This window comes from Panthera uncia (genome assembly GCF_023721935.1).
Source record: "Panthera uncia isolate 11264 chromosome D3 unlocalized genomic scaffold, Puncia_PCG_1.0 HiC_scaffold_8, whole genome shotgun sequence".
NCBI classification, from domain to species: Eukaryota; Metazoa; Chordata; class Mammalia; order Carnivora; family Felidae; genus Panthera; species Panthera uncia.
The window spans coordinates 52,343,862-52,359,109 of NW_026057586.1; the positions used below are offsets into that span (position 1 = coordinate 52,343,862).

Sequence of the window (15,248 nt, forward strand, 5' to 3'; positions counted from 1 at the left end):
CAAAATGATTGCCTAAGCACAATCTCAGACATGTTCAAGAGGCAAAAGTGATCAGCAAATTTGTAGGACACTTTTCACTCAACGTATTTTACCTCACTTTACATACAGTTTCCTTCTGAATTCCTAAGGACAACACATGTCTACACCATTGAGGTAGATATTATTCCAGTTTAAAAGTTCTAAGAATCCTAGAGTCAGAAAAGGCTTTAGATATCATACAGTTCAACTTCTCAATCAGTAGGGAATACTGCCCCTGGCATTTTTTTTTTTTATTTACTTGAGAGAGTGTGCATGTAAGCTAGCAAAGGAGGGGCAGGAAGAGAGGGAGAGAAGCTCAAGCAGGCTCCATGCTGTCAGCACAGAGCCCAGTCCCACAAACCATAAGATCATAACCTGAACCGAAATCAAGAGTTGGACACAACCTACTGAGCCACCCAGGCACCTCTCCCTTAGCATTTTTGTAGATGATGTATCTAGTCCTGGTCTGAATACTTTCAGGGATAGGTCTGCTTCCAAATTCCTTAATTACTTCAAAGCATTGATGGTTGCACAATGCTACTTGCCAGAAGGTTCTATCTTATAATGGCCAAAACCTGCCTTCATGTAACTTCCTCTAGTTCCATCTTTTTGTCATAGAATATTTATCATAGTCTCCAGTTCCCTTTAGGGACTCCAATGATCTATTATTGTTTATCTTATGTTCAATCCCGTGCTTGATGAAATCAATCTCTGCAATTTTTTAGAAACTTTTTGTTTATTTATTTTGAGAGAGAGTGAGTGGGAGAGGGGGACAGAGAGAGAGGGAGAGAATCAAAAGCAGACCCTGCACTGTGGCGCAGAGGCCGACACAGGGCTTGAACTAATGAACCATGAGATCACAACATGAGCCAAAATCAGGAGTCACTGCTTAACCAACTGAGCCACTCAGGCACCCCACAGTCTCTTCCCAATTATTTTTTTTTTTTTGTTTTGTTTTGTTTTTTATTTTTATTTTTGGGACAGAGAGAGACAGAGCATGAACGGGGGAGGGGCAGAGAGAGAGGGAGACACAGAATCGGAAACAGGCTCCAGGCTCCGAGCCATCAGCCCAGAGCCTGACGCGGGGCTCGAACTCACGGACCGCGAGATCGTGACCTGGCTGAAGTCGGACGCTTAACCGACTGCGCCACCCAGGCGCCCCTCTTCCCAATTATTTTAATCTCTGTTATTCGACCTTGTTTTCAATGTTACTATGTCCTCTATGGAAGTATCTTTATTTATTTTATTTTTTATTTTTTTATCTTTATTATTTTTAGTTTACATCCAAGTTAGTTAGCATATAGTACAACAGTGAATTCAGGAGTAGATTCCTTAATGCCCCTTACCCATTTAGCCCATCCACCCTCCCACAATCCTTCCAGCAACCCTCTGTTCTCCATATTTAATAGTCTCTTATGTTTTGTCCCCCTCCCTGTTTTTATATTATTTTTGCTTCCCTTCCCTATGTTCATCTGTTTTGTCTCTTAAAATCCTCATATGAGTGAAGTCACATATTTGTCTTTCTCTGACTAATTCTGCTTAGCATAATACCCTCTCGATCCATCCACATAGTTGCAAATGGCAAGATTTCATTCTTTTGGATTGCCGAGTAATACTCCATTGTGTATATATATATATATATATATATATATATACACACACCACATCATCTTTATCCATTCATCTGTCAATGGACATTTGGGTTCTTTCCATACTTTGCTATTGTTGATAGTGCTGCTATAAACATTGGGGTGCATGTGCCCCTTCGAAACAACATACCTGTATCCCTTGGATAAATACCTAGTAGTGCAATTGCTGGGTCGTAGGGTAGTTCTATTTTTAATTTGCTGAGGAACTTCCATACTGTTTTCCAGAGTGGCTGCACCAGTTTGCATTCCCAGGGGCAGTGCAAAAAGATCCTCTTTCTCCACATCCTCGCCAACATCTGTTGTTGCCTGAGTTGTTAATGTTAGCCATTCTGACAGGGGTGAAGGGGTATTTCATTGTGGTTTTGATTTGTATTTCCCTGATGATGAGTGATGTGGAGCAGTTTTTCATGTATCAGTTGGCCATCTGGATGTCTTCTTTGGAGAAGTATCTATTCGTGTCTTTTGCCCATTTCTTCACTGGATTATTTGGTTTTTGGGTGTTGAGTTTGATAAGTTCTTTACAGATTTTGGATACTAACCCTTTATCTCATATGTCATTTGCAAATATCTTCTCCCATCCCATTGGTTACCTTTCAGTTTTGCTAATTGTTTCCTTCGCTGTGCAGAAGCTTTTTATTTTGATGAGGCCCCAATAGTTTATTTTTGCTTTTATTTCCCTTGCCTCTGGAGACGTGTTGAGTAAGAAGTTGCTGTGGTCAAGGTCAAAGAGGTTTTTGCCTGCTTTTTCCTCCAGGATTTTGATGGCTTCCTGTCTCCATTTAGGTCTTTCATCCATTTTGAGTTTATTTTTGTGTATGGTGTAAGAAAGTGGTCCAGGTTCATTCTTCTGCATGTTGCTGTCCAGTTTTCCCAGCACCACTTGCTGAAGAGACTGTCTTTATTCCACTGGGTATGCTTTCCTGCTTTGTCAAAGATAAGTTGGCCATACGTTTGTGGGTCCGTTTCTGGGTTCTCTATTCTGTTCCAATGATCTGAGTGTCTGTTCTTATGCCAGTACCATACTGTCTTGATTATTACAGCTTTGTGATACAGCTTGAAGTCCATAAAAGTATCTTTCTTTAATTTTAATTTTGAAATAATTTTACTTCAGGAAGTTGTAAGACTGGCACTAATAACCCCTTCACACAAATTCCCTAGCTAATATTTTACTATTTTTACTTATCATTCTTTTCCCCTGCCTTTCCTGTTTATATATTTATCTTAACTTACTTGTGAGTAATTTGCAGATGTGATATCCCTTTACCTCTAAATATTTCAGTGTATATTTCTGGAAAACAATGACAATCTTTTATACAACCATAAGACAATTACCAAAAACAGAAAATTAATATAGGTACATTAGTACCTAATCTACAGAATGTACTCAAATTTTGCCAAATGTCCTAAAAATTTCCCTTATTAGGATTTTTTTTCCTGGCCCAGATCCATTCCAAGATCACACATTCCAATAGTTGTTAAATCTATTTACTCTCCTTTATGCTGGAAGAGCTGGTCATTCCATCTTTGACTTTCATGATCTTGGTATTTTAGAAGAGTCCAGTAAATTTATAGACTGTCCCTCAATTTTTGCTTAATTCATTCTCATGATTAGATAGGATATGTTTCTTGTGGGATATCACAGAAATGATGTTACATTCTTTTCAGTAAATTGCATCAAAAAGTACATGATATTTATTGGTACCATTAACGTAAACTTTAATCAGTTGATTTTGTTGGTATATGCAAAGTTCCTATTTTCCCCTTTGTAATTACAAAGTGGGGAGTATACTTTGGAACTATAAATATTTATAATTAAGCTTTCACCTACTACTTTTAACATCTACGTCTCTTGAATGATTTATCACTATGATAGTTGCCAAAAAGTGATTTTTTATTGAAATATAATTGACATATAACATTACATTAGTTCCAGGTGTACAATGTAATGATTCAATATTTGTATATATTGCAAAATGATCACTACAACAAGTCTAGTTAACATTCATCATCACACATAGTTGCACGTTTTTCTTGTGTTGAGAACTTTGAAGATCTACTTTCTAAGAAACTTTCAAATATGCAATACAGTTTCATTAATTATAGCCAACCTGCTATACATTAAATGATTTTTAATTTTCTAATTCCAGGGATGCCTGTATGGCTCAGTCAGTTAAGCATCTGACTCTTGATTTTGACTCAGGTCATGATCTCATGGTTATGAGATCAAGTCCCATGTCAGGGACCATACTGGGCGTGGAACCTGCTTAAGATTCTCTCTCTCTCTCTCTCTCTCTCTCTCTCTCTCTCTCTCCCTCTGCCACTCTCCCCAACTTGTATTCTCTCTCCAAAAAAAATTCTAATTCTAGAAATTTTTAGTTGCAAACTGATTTTTAATTTCTAATTCTATTCATTACTTCTATATAATCAGTTGGCATTCTACTCTAAAGAAGAAATTGCCCTTCTCCACTGTTTATTTCCATTAGTATCGACCTCTGGACCTTATTTTAATCAATGGGTTGTAATCTATAACTATCATTATTTATTTTTATTGTTAAGTGGTCCCAGGTTTGACCAGTGAGAGCCCCCTTCAGGCTGACTCCTCTGTCCTTTTTGACATTTCTCTGTCATTCTTTGAGTATTTCCTCCTTTCTGACATATTACCGTGTTTCAGGCCCAGTGTTTACTTTCTCTACTCAATCCCTGGTATTGGCCAGTTCTCCAAGCATGACTGGTCCCTTTTAGGGGACAATAATATTTAGAAACCAAAATCTGAGCACTATATGTGTTCATTGCTCCTAACATGCCAATGCTTTTAGGCCTTCCCCAAGGACAGAGCTAGAAAATATAAGCATTCATATACATACATATATCTATACATTTCTATCTATGTCAATATATTAAAAAACATGAGTTCATATCAATATCTCCAGTTCCAATCCAATACCACACAAGTGCTTAATACTAATAGGTTCAATAAGCGAGAATTCATTGGCTTAGAGACACTTTTTCAGAATATGGAATTTACCATCCTGGAAAGGACTCCAGAGGATGGGGCAAACTCACTGATGAGGTGGCTTTTAGGCTAGATAAGATGATGGGTAATTCTCAGCCACGTGGAAATGCCTCAGTTTCCCTGGCAGGAAATAGAGGAAGAAATAGAAAGGCTTAGGGAAGTGAGAATGTTGTAATACATAATGTAAAGCCAGAGGAGCCCCCAGTGTTTCACAGGAGGACTCTGAGGACAATCCATGGATGAAGGCCACAGAGACTGTCCTGGGGAGAAGGGCAGCAGTATCACTAGAAAGCTCAGTGGTAGCTCTTCTACAGACTGGGTTGATGAGAGAGTGGGAGAGGCAGACATAGAGCTCAGCTCATGAACATTTATGGGGATAATGGAGTCCTGAAGTAACGAAGGCCCACAGTGATGGACAAGTTCAGAAAGGCAGTTAAAGGGGCTTAATCTGAAGAAGTTTGTGGAGGTGGTTAATAAAAATGGTATCTTTAGGGGCAAAGAGAAGGACAGAACTAAGTCAACTGTCTTACCCTCTGTGATAATATAGTCCAAAGAAATATGAGCTGCTTTTTGATATCATACTGATCCAACAAAGAGGGGGGGTGAGGGAAGTAATATATTTTTTAATTGATAGACTATACTTCAGGGAAGTTTTAGATTGACAGAGAAATTGAACAAGGGTGATTTTTAACTCTATAATTAACTAAAAGCAAGAATACTAGAGCCAGGGGCTAAGGATAGTCACCTCTATAAAAAGTCATAATCTCTTGCTCAGTTCCTGGATCTGGGCCATTTTCAGATCTGAATCCCATTGGCTGAAGTGGTAGCTGAGCCTCTAGAAGGAAGGACCTAGCAACACCATGACAAGTATATACACTGAGGATTCCCCCAGTCCCCAAAGAGACCCACAGTGACTCACTTGAGTGATTGTACAGTGTGGAAAGAAGACGACCCAGAAAGGGGCACCTGGGTGGCTCAGTCTGTTAAGTGCCTGACTCTTGATTTCAGCCCAGGTCATGATCTCATGGCTTGTGGGATTGAGCCCAGTATGGGGCTCTGCTCTGTGCTTAGGATTCTCTCTCTCCCTCTCTTTCTGTTTCTCCCCTGCTCATGCTCTGTCTCTTTCTCTCAAAATAAACAAATATACATGAAAAAAGACAACTAAACAGACAGTTTTAGGACTATTTGACACAGGATCTGACTTGACATTAACCAAAAGCACCAGCACGGTCGGCCCATCTATGACAACAGGACCTTTAGGACTAGCTAATGGAGTCCTGGCTAAGATCTGGCTCATTGTATAACCATTGGGTCTATGAACCCACCCAAAGGTCATTTCCTCAACCTCCAAGTACATAATTGAAATTGGTGTATTTGGGATTTGGAATATACCCCACGTTGCGTCTCTGGTTTATAGCATAAAAGCTCTGATAGTGAGTAAAGCCATATGGAAACTGATGAAACTGCCTACCTAGCCAAGATAGCAAATAAAAATAACATCACATACCAGGGAGGATGGCAGACATTAGTGCCACCATTAAAGACCTGAAGGATTCAGAGGTGGTAAATGATTCACTATCATATCTCCATGATATTCACTAGTCTGGCTCTCTCAGAAACAGGGTGGCCCCTGGAGAATGACTAGGTACTCCCACAGACTTACTCTAGTTAGCAGACCCTTTCCCATCTACCATGCCTATAGTATCACTGATAGAGCACATCAATAAGTCCTTGGGTATATGGTATGCATCCACTGATTCAGTGACTACATTCTTTACCGTATCAATTGAAAAGAGGATCAGAGCAGTTTGCATTATTGCGAGATGGACAACAACACTCATTAATAGTCCTTTACAGTGTTGCCACAGGCTATGATAACTCTCCTGCCTTCTATTGTAATACATTGAGACAACCTGGACAACATACTGATCCATTATATCAATGATATCCTGATTAGATAGGATGACTACGAGCTGGCTAGGATGGTGGTGATATGCTCCAGACGATTGGAGATAACCCTTAAAAAGATTCATCAGAGACTTGCCACCTCAGTGAAGTTTTTAGGGCTCTAGTTGTTAGGGGCATGCTAGGATATCACTTCCAAAGTAAAAGACAAATTGCTACATCTTGCATTCCCTACCATATGAAAGAAAGAGTGCCTGGTATACCTCTTTGAGTTCTGGAGACAACACATTTCACACCCAGGAATATTATTACAGCTCATATATCGGGTGACCTGAAAGGCTTGAATGGGGCCAAGAACAGCAAGTCCAGGCAATGGTGCAATCAGCCTTGCTTCTTGAATCATATAATCCTGCAGACCCTAGTATTAGGGTGGCAGTGACAGGAAAAGATATATTACAGAGCTTATGTAAGCTCCAGTGAGAGACTTAAGTGGCAGATCTCGTGGTTCTAGAGTAATTCATGCCACCCATGTAGAGAAGTGCATACTCTTTGAGAAAAAGCTCTTGAGGGTAGAGACAGAACACTTGACCATGGGACATTAAGTGTCTGTGCTTCTGGAACATCCTACTGTGGCCCGTGAAGTCATAATATCAGACAAGTCCAACAGCAGTCCATCATCATAAAATGAAAATGGGGCAACCAGGATCAATCTGAGCAGGACCACAGAGCACAAAGGAGCTGTCAAGCAGGCAGTTCTGACCCTCATTTGACATACTACAATTGCACCCGTGTTCCTTCACCAGCTTTCACCTATAGACAAAGAAGATCCCATACAACCCGCTGAAAATGGAGGAAGAATTCCAAGCTGGATTTATAGATGAGTCAGCTTGTATATAGGACCCAAAGGGGAAATACTCACCAGGTGCATTGCAGCCACATTTGTAAGTAGTCTTGGAAGACTGTGCCAAGGGAAGATCTTCCTAATGGGCAGAAATGAACTATGAGCAGTGCACCTGGATGTCCACTTTGTATAGGAGAAGTGGCCCAAGATGAGAGTATAAAACAGCAACAATGGCTTAGCTGTCTGGTCAGGGCCTAGAAGGCAAAGGACTAGAGGACAGGAGACAAAGTTATCTGGGGGTAAAACCAGGGGATGAGCATATGTGAATGGGTACCAAGTGTGAAGATTTTTGTATCACATATTAATACCCACCAGAAAACGTCTACTGCAGAAAAGCCACTGTCAAATTACTCATCCAGCTGGAATTAGACAGCACTGATGTGATGGGCACTTGAGGGGACTGGCCATGCTGTCAGAGATGGTAGTTCTGTGTAGGCCCAATAGCAAGGACTCCCACCTACCAAGACTGACCTAGTTACTGCTACCTCTGAATATCCATCTTGCTAGCAATAAAGACCCGCCATAGAGCCCCTAATACAGCACTATCCTTGGAGGAAACCAACTGGCCACGGGGTGGCAGATTGACTATATGAGGCCCTGTCCATCCCAGAAGAGCGAACACTTCATCTTCAGAAGAAAACATAGCTATTCTGGATGAGACTTTGCCTTTCCTGTCCATAGAGCTTCAATCAACACCCCTGCCTGGAGCTTATGAAATACTTGGAATATAGGTATGATATTCCATACACATAACATCTTAATAATGAAAGAAAAGTATAATTAAACCCATAACTATGGAAACCTATAAACATGGGGTCGTATCATGTGCTAGACTGTCCACAGGACTTTCTAGAACGCTAGAACGGCCTTTTAAACATGCAACTGAAATATCAGCCTAGAGGGAACACTCAAAGGGATAGGGCCCTACCCTTCAACACCTAGCATATTTATTAAATCAGAGAGCTCTGTTTGGATCTGTATCCCAACAGGAAGGCTAGCCGGGATGGGAATCAAGGGGTAGAGATGTGTTGTTCCACTTGTCATCATTCCTAGTGACCTACTGGAGATTTTCTGCTTCTCATCCCCAAAACTCTGCAAGATTAGAGGTCCTGCGTCCATAGTGGACACATTCTTGCCAAGTGACAGAGCAACAGTCATGTTGAACTATTGGTTCCAGCTGCCACCAGGACACTTTGGACACCCTATGGTCAAGAGACAGCAGAAGACTAAAGGAGCCACCATCACGAGAGGGACAAATGACTCTGCTCAGCAGAAGGAGCTAGAGACGCTTTTACAAAATTGTGGCAGAACCAGGTGATCCACTGGGGCACCTCCCAGTATGCCCTTGCCCCGTTGTAACCATGAACAGATGGTTCAGTTTTGGGGTGCAGCAACCTCAAACTGAGAAGGAAATACCTATCATATGTTCAGGCCCTTCAAGTATGAGAGTTTGATTCATAGCACCAGGTAAGCCCAAGTGATAGTTGACAATGAAGGAATTTCAAATGGACAGTGGAAGAGGGAGAGAATGAATACCAACTGTGGCCCTGAGATCAACCAGAGGCTGCCATTATTCCTACTAACCTCCCTCTTGCACTCTCTCAGTAAGAAATATCCATGAAAAAAGCATGGGGGAGTTGCTCTCTGAGCCTTTGTGAAGAAGTAGATGTCTGTAGCACAACAGCTGAGCTTGTAGCAACTATGAAGATGTCTTAGAGAATTTGTCAAGGACTCCCTGACAGCTTCCCCAAATCTTCCTCAGACTGCCCAGCAGGAAAGGAAGCTTCCGTTTCTCCCTCCCACTTCATTTCTTGGAGTCTGACAGTTCTCCCAGCCTTCCTTGACTCCTTCCCTCTTTCCTTTCACATCGCTTTTTCCCTTAATAGAAGTCTTGCATGTTTAATCCCATCTTGGCTTCTGCTTCTAGAAAGACTAGGAATGACACAATTTATAAAATAAATTAGGGAAATTCTTTATGATGTTGAGTCTCCCTGACAAAAAAAAGCATAATATGTTTTTCTATTTTTAAAGCATTCTGTTGTGTTTTTAAAACTTTCTTCATAAAATTTTTCTTTTAAATTTTTTTTCCAAGTTTTTAAAATCTTTTCTGTTGCTGTTGTAAATGGGTCTTTTTTTCCACTATGTTTTCTATCTGGCTGTGACTTGTATAAATGAGAGATATTGATTTCTATATAATTTTGTCACTAATTTATGGATCTTCTTATTCAGTAGTTTTCTTGTTGTTGAGTCTCTCAGGTTTTCCACTTGTATAGTCATAATTCCTGCAAATACTAATAGTTTTATCTACACCTTCCCAATTATTATAGCTCCAATTTCCTTCTTTTTTATGTTTATTTATTTATTTTGAAGAAAGAGAAAGAGAACGCATGTGCACATGTGAGTTGAAGAGGGGCAGAGAGAGGGAGAGAAAGAATCCAAAGCAGGCTCCACACTGTCAGCACAGAGCCCTATGCAGGGGTCCATCTCACAAAACATGACATCATGACCTGAGCTGTTACCAAGAGTCAGACGCTTAGGGCACCTGGGTGGCTCAGTGGGTTGAATGTCTGACTTTGGCTCAGGTCATCATCTTACGATTCATGAGTTCAAGCCCCACATGGGGCTTGCTGCTGTCAGCAAGGATCCAGCTTCAAAAACCTCTGTCCCCCTCTCTCTCTGCCCCTCCCCTGCTCATTCTCTCTCTCTCTCTCTCTCTCTCTCTCTCTCTCTCTCTCAAATAAATAAAAAACATTAAAAAACAAAAAAGAGTTGAATGGTCAAGTAACTGAGCCACCCAGGCACTCTGCTCCAATTTCCTTCTTTTGTCTAATTGTATTGGCCAGCAAAGCAAATATAATATTGAATATTTGTGAGAATGCTCATCCTCGTCTTAGTGGAGATGCTTCAATTGTCTCTCCATTAATCATAATACTAGCTTTTGTGCAGAGCTAGATATATCATGTTAAGGAAGTACTAAGCTTTTTTTTTTTTAAGTAATGGTGGTTGAATTTTATCAAATGACTTTCAAGCATCTATGACATTGAATATATTACTTTTCTCCTAATATTTTCATCTGATTATTTTCCTAACATGTAAACATCCTTGTATCCATAGAATAAATCCTGCTTGGTCTTGGTCATGATGTATTTCTTTTCTTTCTTTCTTTCTTTCTTTCTTTCTTTTTCTTTCTTTCTTGTGTGTGCTGCTGGATTCTGTTTGTTAATATTTTATTTAAGATTTTATTATTACATTGATATTCATAAGTGGATTGGTGGTCTGATATATATATTTTTTAACTTATGTCAGGTTTTGGTATCAATGTAATATTCACTTCAAAGAAAGAAATTAGAGAGGGGTGCCTAGGTGGCTCAGCCAGTTAAGCAACTGACTCTTGACTTCAACTCAGGTCATGATCTCACACTTCATGAGTTCAAGCTCTGGGACAGACTCCATACTGACAGTACAGAGACTGTTTGGGATTCTCTTTCTCTGTCCTTCCCATGCTCATGCTCTCTCTCTCTCAAAATAAATTTAAAAACTTAAAAATTTTTTTTAAAAATTAGACATTTTCCTTCTTTTAAAAATTTCTCTGGAACTGATATCAAACTATTAGAATTATATGCTTTTATTTTTTATTTATTTTTATTTTTATTTTTTGAAAGAGAGAGAGAGTGCAAGGGCAAGCAGGGGAGAAGCAGAAAGGGACAGAGAGAGAGAGAGAGAGAGAGAGAGAATCCCAAGCAGGCTCCATGCTCAGCACAGGGCCCAATGAGGGGCTGGATCTGACAACCCTGGGATCACAACCCAAGCTGAAATCAAGAGTCAGATGCTCACCTGAGCCACCCAGAGCACTCCTAGAATTATATGTTTTTAAAGTTTGTTAGAATTTCCCATCTTGTGTGCTGCTTTTTGTGGGTGTAGTTCTTTGACCATTTTACCTATTTCTTCTACAAAAATCAGTTTTAAGTCTTTGTTTTTAATCTCTTCTATAGCCTTGGTAAATTATATTATCATAGACATTTTTTTATTTAATCCAGTTTTTGAAAGTGATTTGCATAGAAATGAACTAAGTAATCTATTGCAATTCTTCTTATTTTCTGTTTTTTATTATTTCTCCTATTATATATTATATATAAGAATATATTATATAAGAATATGTTATTTCTCCTATTATATATTAAGTATAAGAATATATTATATTCTTACATATTTGTTCTCACTCCTTTTTCCTTGTACCAAGTAGCTAATGGTTTCTTCATTGAACTAGTTTTTTTTAATTAAACCTTATGTATTTCTGTTGTCTAACTTACTAATTTTTACTTTTTTCCTTAATAAATAACTTCTGCTTTTTCATTCCACTTATTTTTGTTTTTTATTTTCTCTCTAACTTTTTTAAAAAGATTTATTTTATTTTTAGAGAGAGAGAGTTGTGCAAGCAGGGGAGAGGGCAGAGGGGGAGAAAGAGAGAAAGAGAGAATATCTTAAGCAGCCTCCACGCTCAGTGCAGAGCTCAATGTAGGACTTGATCCCACAAACCTGTGATCATGACCTGAACTGAAATCAAGAGTCAGATGCTCAACCAACTGAGCCACCCAGGTGCCCCTTTCCCTAACCTTTTGAATTAGATTCTTAATTAATTTATCTTAATTCTTTTTTTTTTAATGTAAGTATTTAAGACTATGAATTTTCCTCTGAATTCTATCTTAGTAGTATTCCACAGATTTTATTTCTTTCTTTGTTTTTTGTTTTTGTTTTTTTTTTCCAATTTACTCAGCACTTTATTTTTCTTACACAATGATGTGTTGCTGGCACCTGATGTTCTCACCTGATAGTGGAAAACCATAATTTGTTGTCATCTCTTAAATAATTGAGAACTGTCTACAAAAACTTTACATGAATTAAAAGGATGAATAAACAGGTAAAAATGCAAACCGCTTTCCAACCCAAGAGAAGTAACGACCCACCATTTCTGGTGGGGAAAATATAAGATAAGAAAGAGTGGGAAGGCTTGGAATTTGCCAACCCTGTTAGATTAGCAAGACAGAAATAACAACTGGTCCAAGAATTCTTTCCAGCTTCTAGAGAAATCTTGGGATAGTCAGTTCTTACACATTAATACTCTACACATATCAAGAAATGGATGACCTCAAAAATTCTCACCAAGCCAATGGATTTCTCTTCTATAAACATGTTCTCTCACCTCAGTTAGAAAGTGACTAAGCCATATGTACTAATGGTTTAAATCAAAGATACATGCAAGGTTTTAAACATATATCAAGAGAATAGTTAACTTGAATACAACATCAAAATCAGCAGCGAATTCTACAATCCAGTGCTAATGTCAGATACAAGGTTCAAGGATAAATTTCTTTTCAAAGGCTTATTCCAGTTTCATGAGGCCAGCATGAGGGAGGCAAATGCATACTTTTGAATAACCTCATGCAGCAAATGTTATACATCTTCTTGCAGTCCGTTTAGAAACACTTGCAGTGGATGATGGAGAAGCCCAACTTGTTCTTCTCCTGCTTACCGGTCCACACCTGCTGGAAGGTAGACAGTGAGGCCAGGATGGAGTCCCCAGTCCACACTAGGTACTTACTCTCAGGAGGAGTGATGATCTTGACCTTCATTGTGCTGTGGGCCAAGGCAGTGATCTATTTCTGCATCTTATGGCAGTGCCAGAGTATGTGATGGCCCTGCCATATATACTGTGTTGACATACAGGCCCTTCTGAATGTAAACATCACACTTCGTGATGGAGTCGAAGGTAGTCTCATGGATGTGATCTCATAGGACTCAATACCCAGAAAGGAGAAATGGAAGAACTCCTCTGGGCAGAGGAACCACTCGTTGATGAGTACTGACCACTGGGCCACCCAAAATTCTTCCCCTGGTAGGAGGAGGACAAGATGATAGCCATCTCCTGCTGCAAGTCCAGGGCAACATAGCAGAGTTCTTCTTGATGTCATGTACAATTTTTTGCTCAGCAGTGGAGGTGAAGCTATAGCCATGCTCCATGAGGATCTTCATAAGGTAGTCAGCCAGGTCCCATCCAGCAAGATCCAGAGCCAGGATGACTAGGGATGAGTGTAGCCCTAGTATATGAGCACCGTCTGGGTGACCCCATTCCTAGAGTCCATGACAGTACCAGCAGTGTGACCAGAGGCATAAAGGGACAGCATGGCCACATACATGCCTAGGTGTTGAAGGTCTTAAACATGATTATAGTCATCTTCTCTCTGTTGGCCTTGGAGTTTAGGAGTGCCTCAGTCAACAGGACCAGGTGCTCCTCCAGAGTCACATGCAGCTCATTATACAAGGTGTGGAGCCAGGTTTTCCCCAATTCATCACAGTTGGTGATGATGCTGTGCTCCATGTGGTACTTCAAGGTCAGGCTGTAGCAATTGCTCTGGACTTTGTCACCTATGTAGCTGTCCTTCTGCCCCATGTCCACCATGACACCCTGGTGTTGGCTGCCTGACAATAAAATGGAATACGTCTGGGGGCCATCATCTCCATTAAAGCCAACTTTACATATACCAAAGCCATTGTCAATGAGTAGTATGGTGATTTCTTCTTGTATTGCAATCCACGCGAGCTGGGAGGAGAGGAGCCAGGAGGCTGAGCCACAGAGCACGTGGAATACAGGCTGACTGCAGCAAGTAGCATCCCAAGTTTTTGTATGCTGTGTTATTATTGTCTACAGTTTCAGTTGGTGACCTCTGTTTGTTGTAGACATTGTTTAAAATAGTTTTCTATTTCCACACAGAAGAAATTTTATCCCCCTGATTTTTATTAATTTCTAGTTGTATTGGATTATAATCAGAGAATACTGTCTTCATTGTTTACTGTTTGGACTTTGCTGAGGTTTTTATTTGTGGCCTAATAGATTTTGTGAGTGTTCATGGGCAATTGAGAGAGAAGAGTATTCCCTTCCTGAGATATTTCATTTAATATGTTATCAATTAGATATACCTTATCAGCTATATAACTAAAGTTTCCATAATTGACTTGTTTTTTTTTTTTAACTTGATCACTCATACATTGAGAAACACAAAGATTAAGTGATTTTACCAAGTTCTCATTAGTAAATAGTAATGTTCTTTAGTGAATAGCAAAACTGAATTCAAGCGCTTTGGCTTCAGGACCTCCACTCCTAACTACTATATCATACCGACTTTCAGGGGCATTCGTTAGATTTTTCTCTATGTGGTATCACTGGGGTGTCAAACCATTCAGAAGGAGGAAGAGACATCTCCCAAGGGAACAACTTGAAATCAATAAAAAGGATTGCTTCCCTAACTCCTATGGAGTTTGGTCAGTGAAGTTGCCAAGGGTGTGGCATACTTAGCAAGGTTGCAGTGTGGCGGGGCAGCGGAGATGCAGTTAAATTTGGGACAGTAAATGTCTAATATCAAGCAACAGAGGGAGTGGGAGACAAGTTCCACCAACGATCTGTATGAGGGTTATGATAGTGAGATAGTCATCCCTTACAGGCTTCCCAACCTCTGACTGGGAAGGAAGATATGAGTTCTCAGGCATGAGACTCCACCTACCAGACAATTGCTGGGTTAAGATACAAAGGGGGAAGGCCCCTGACTTGTTTGTCTGTGAAAAGGAGGTGATCAGACTCCATTGTGGTGGAGGATAGGGTAATGAGTAGCTCTCCACCGGCAAAACTTTCAATTCCTAAAGATGGAAAAAGATGTCTGTGCTGAGGAAGCTAGTTTGTTCACTAGCAGAGATAAGCTCACCTTAGAGA

The 15,248-nt window shown here is 39.9% G+C and overlaps 1 pseudogene; it reads right to left on the minus strand.

Moving 5' to 3' along the window:
• Window positions 1-12,960: 12,960 nt before the first annotated feature.
• LOC125914331 (actin, cytoplasmic 2-like) lies at window positions 12,961-15,122 on the minus strand (annotated as a pseudogene).
• Between the last annotated feature and the right edge of the window lie 126 nt (window positions 15,123-15,248).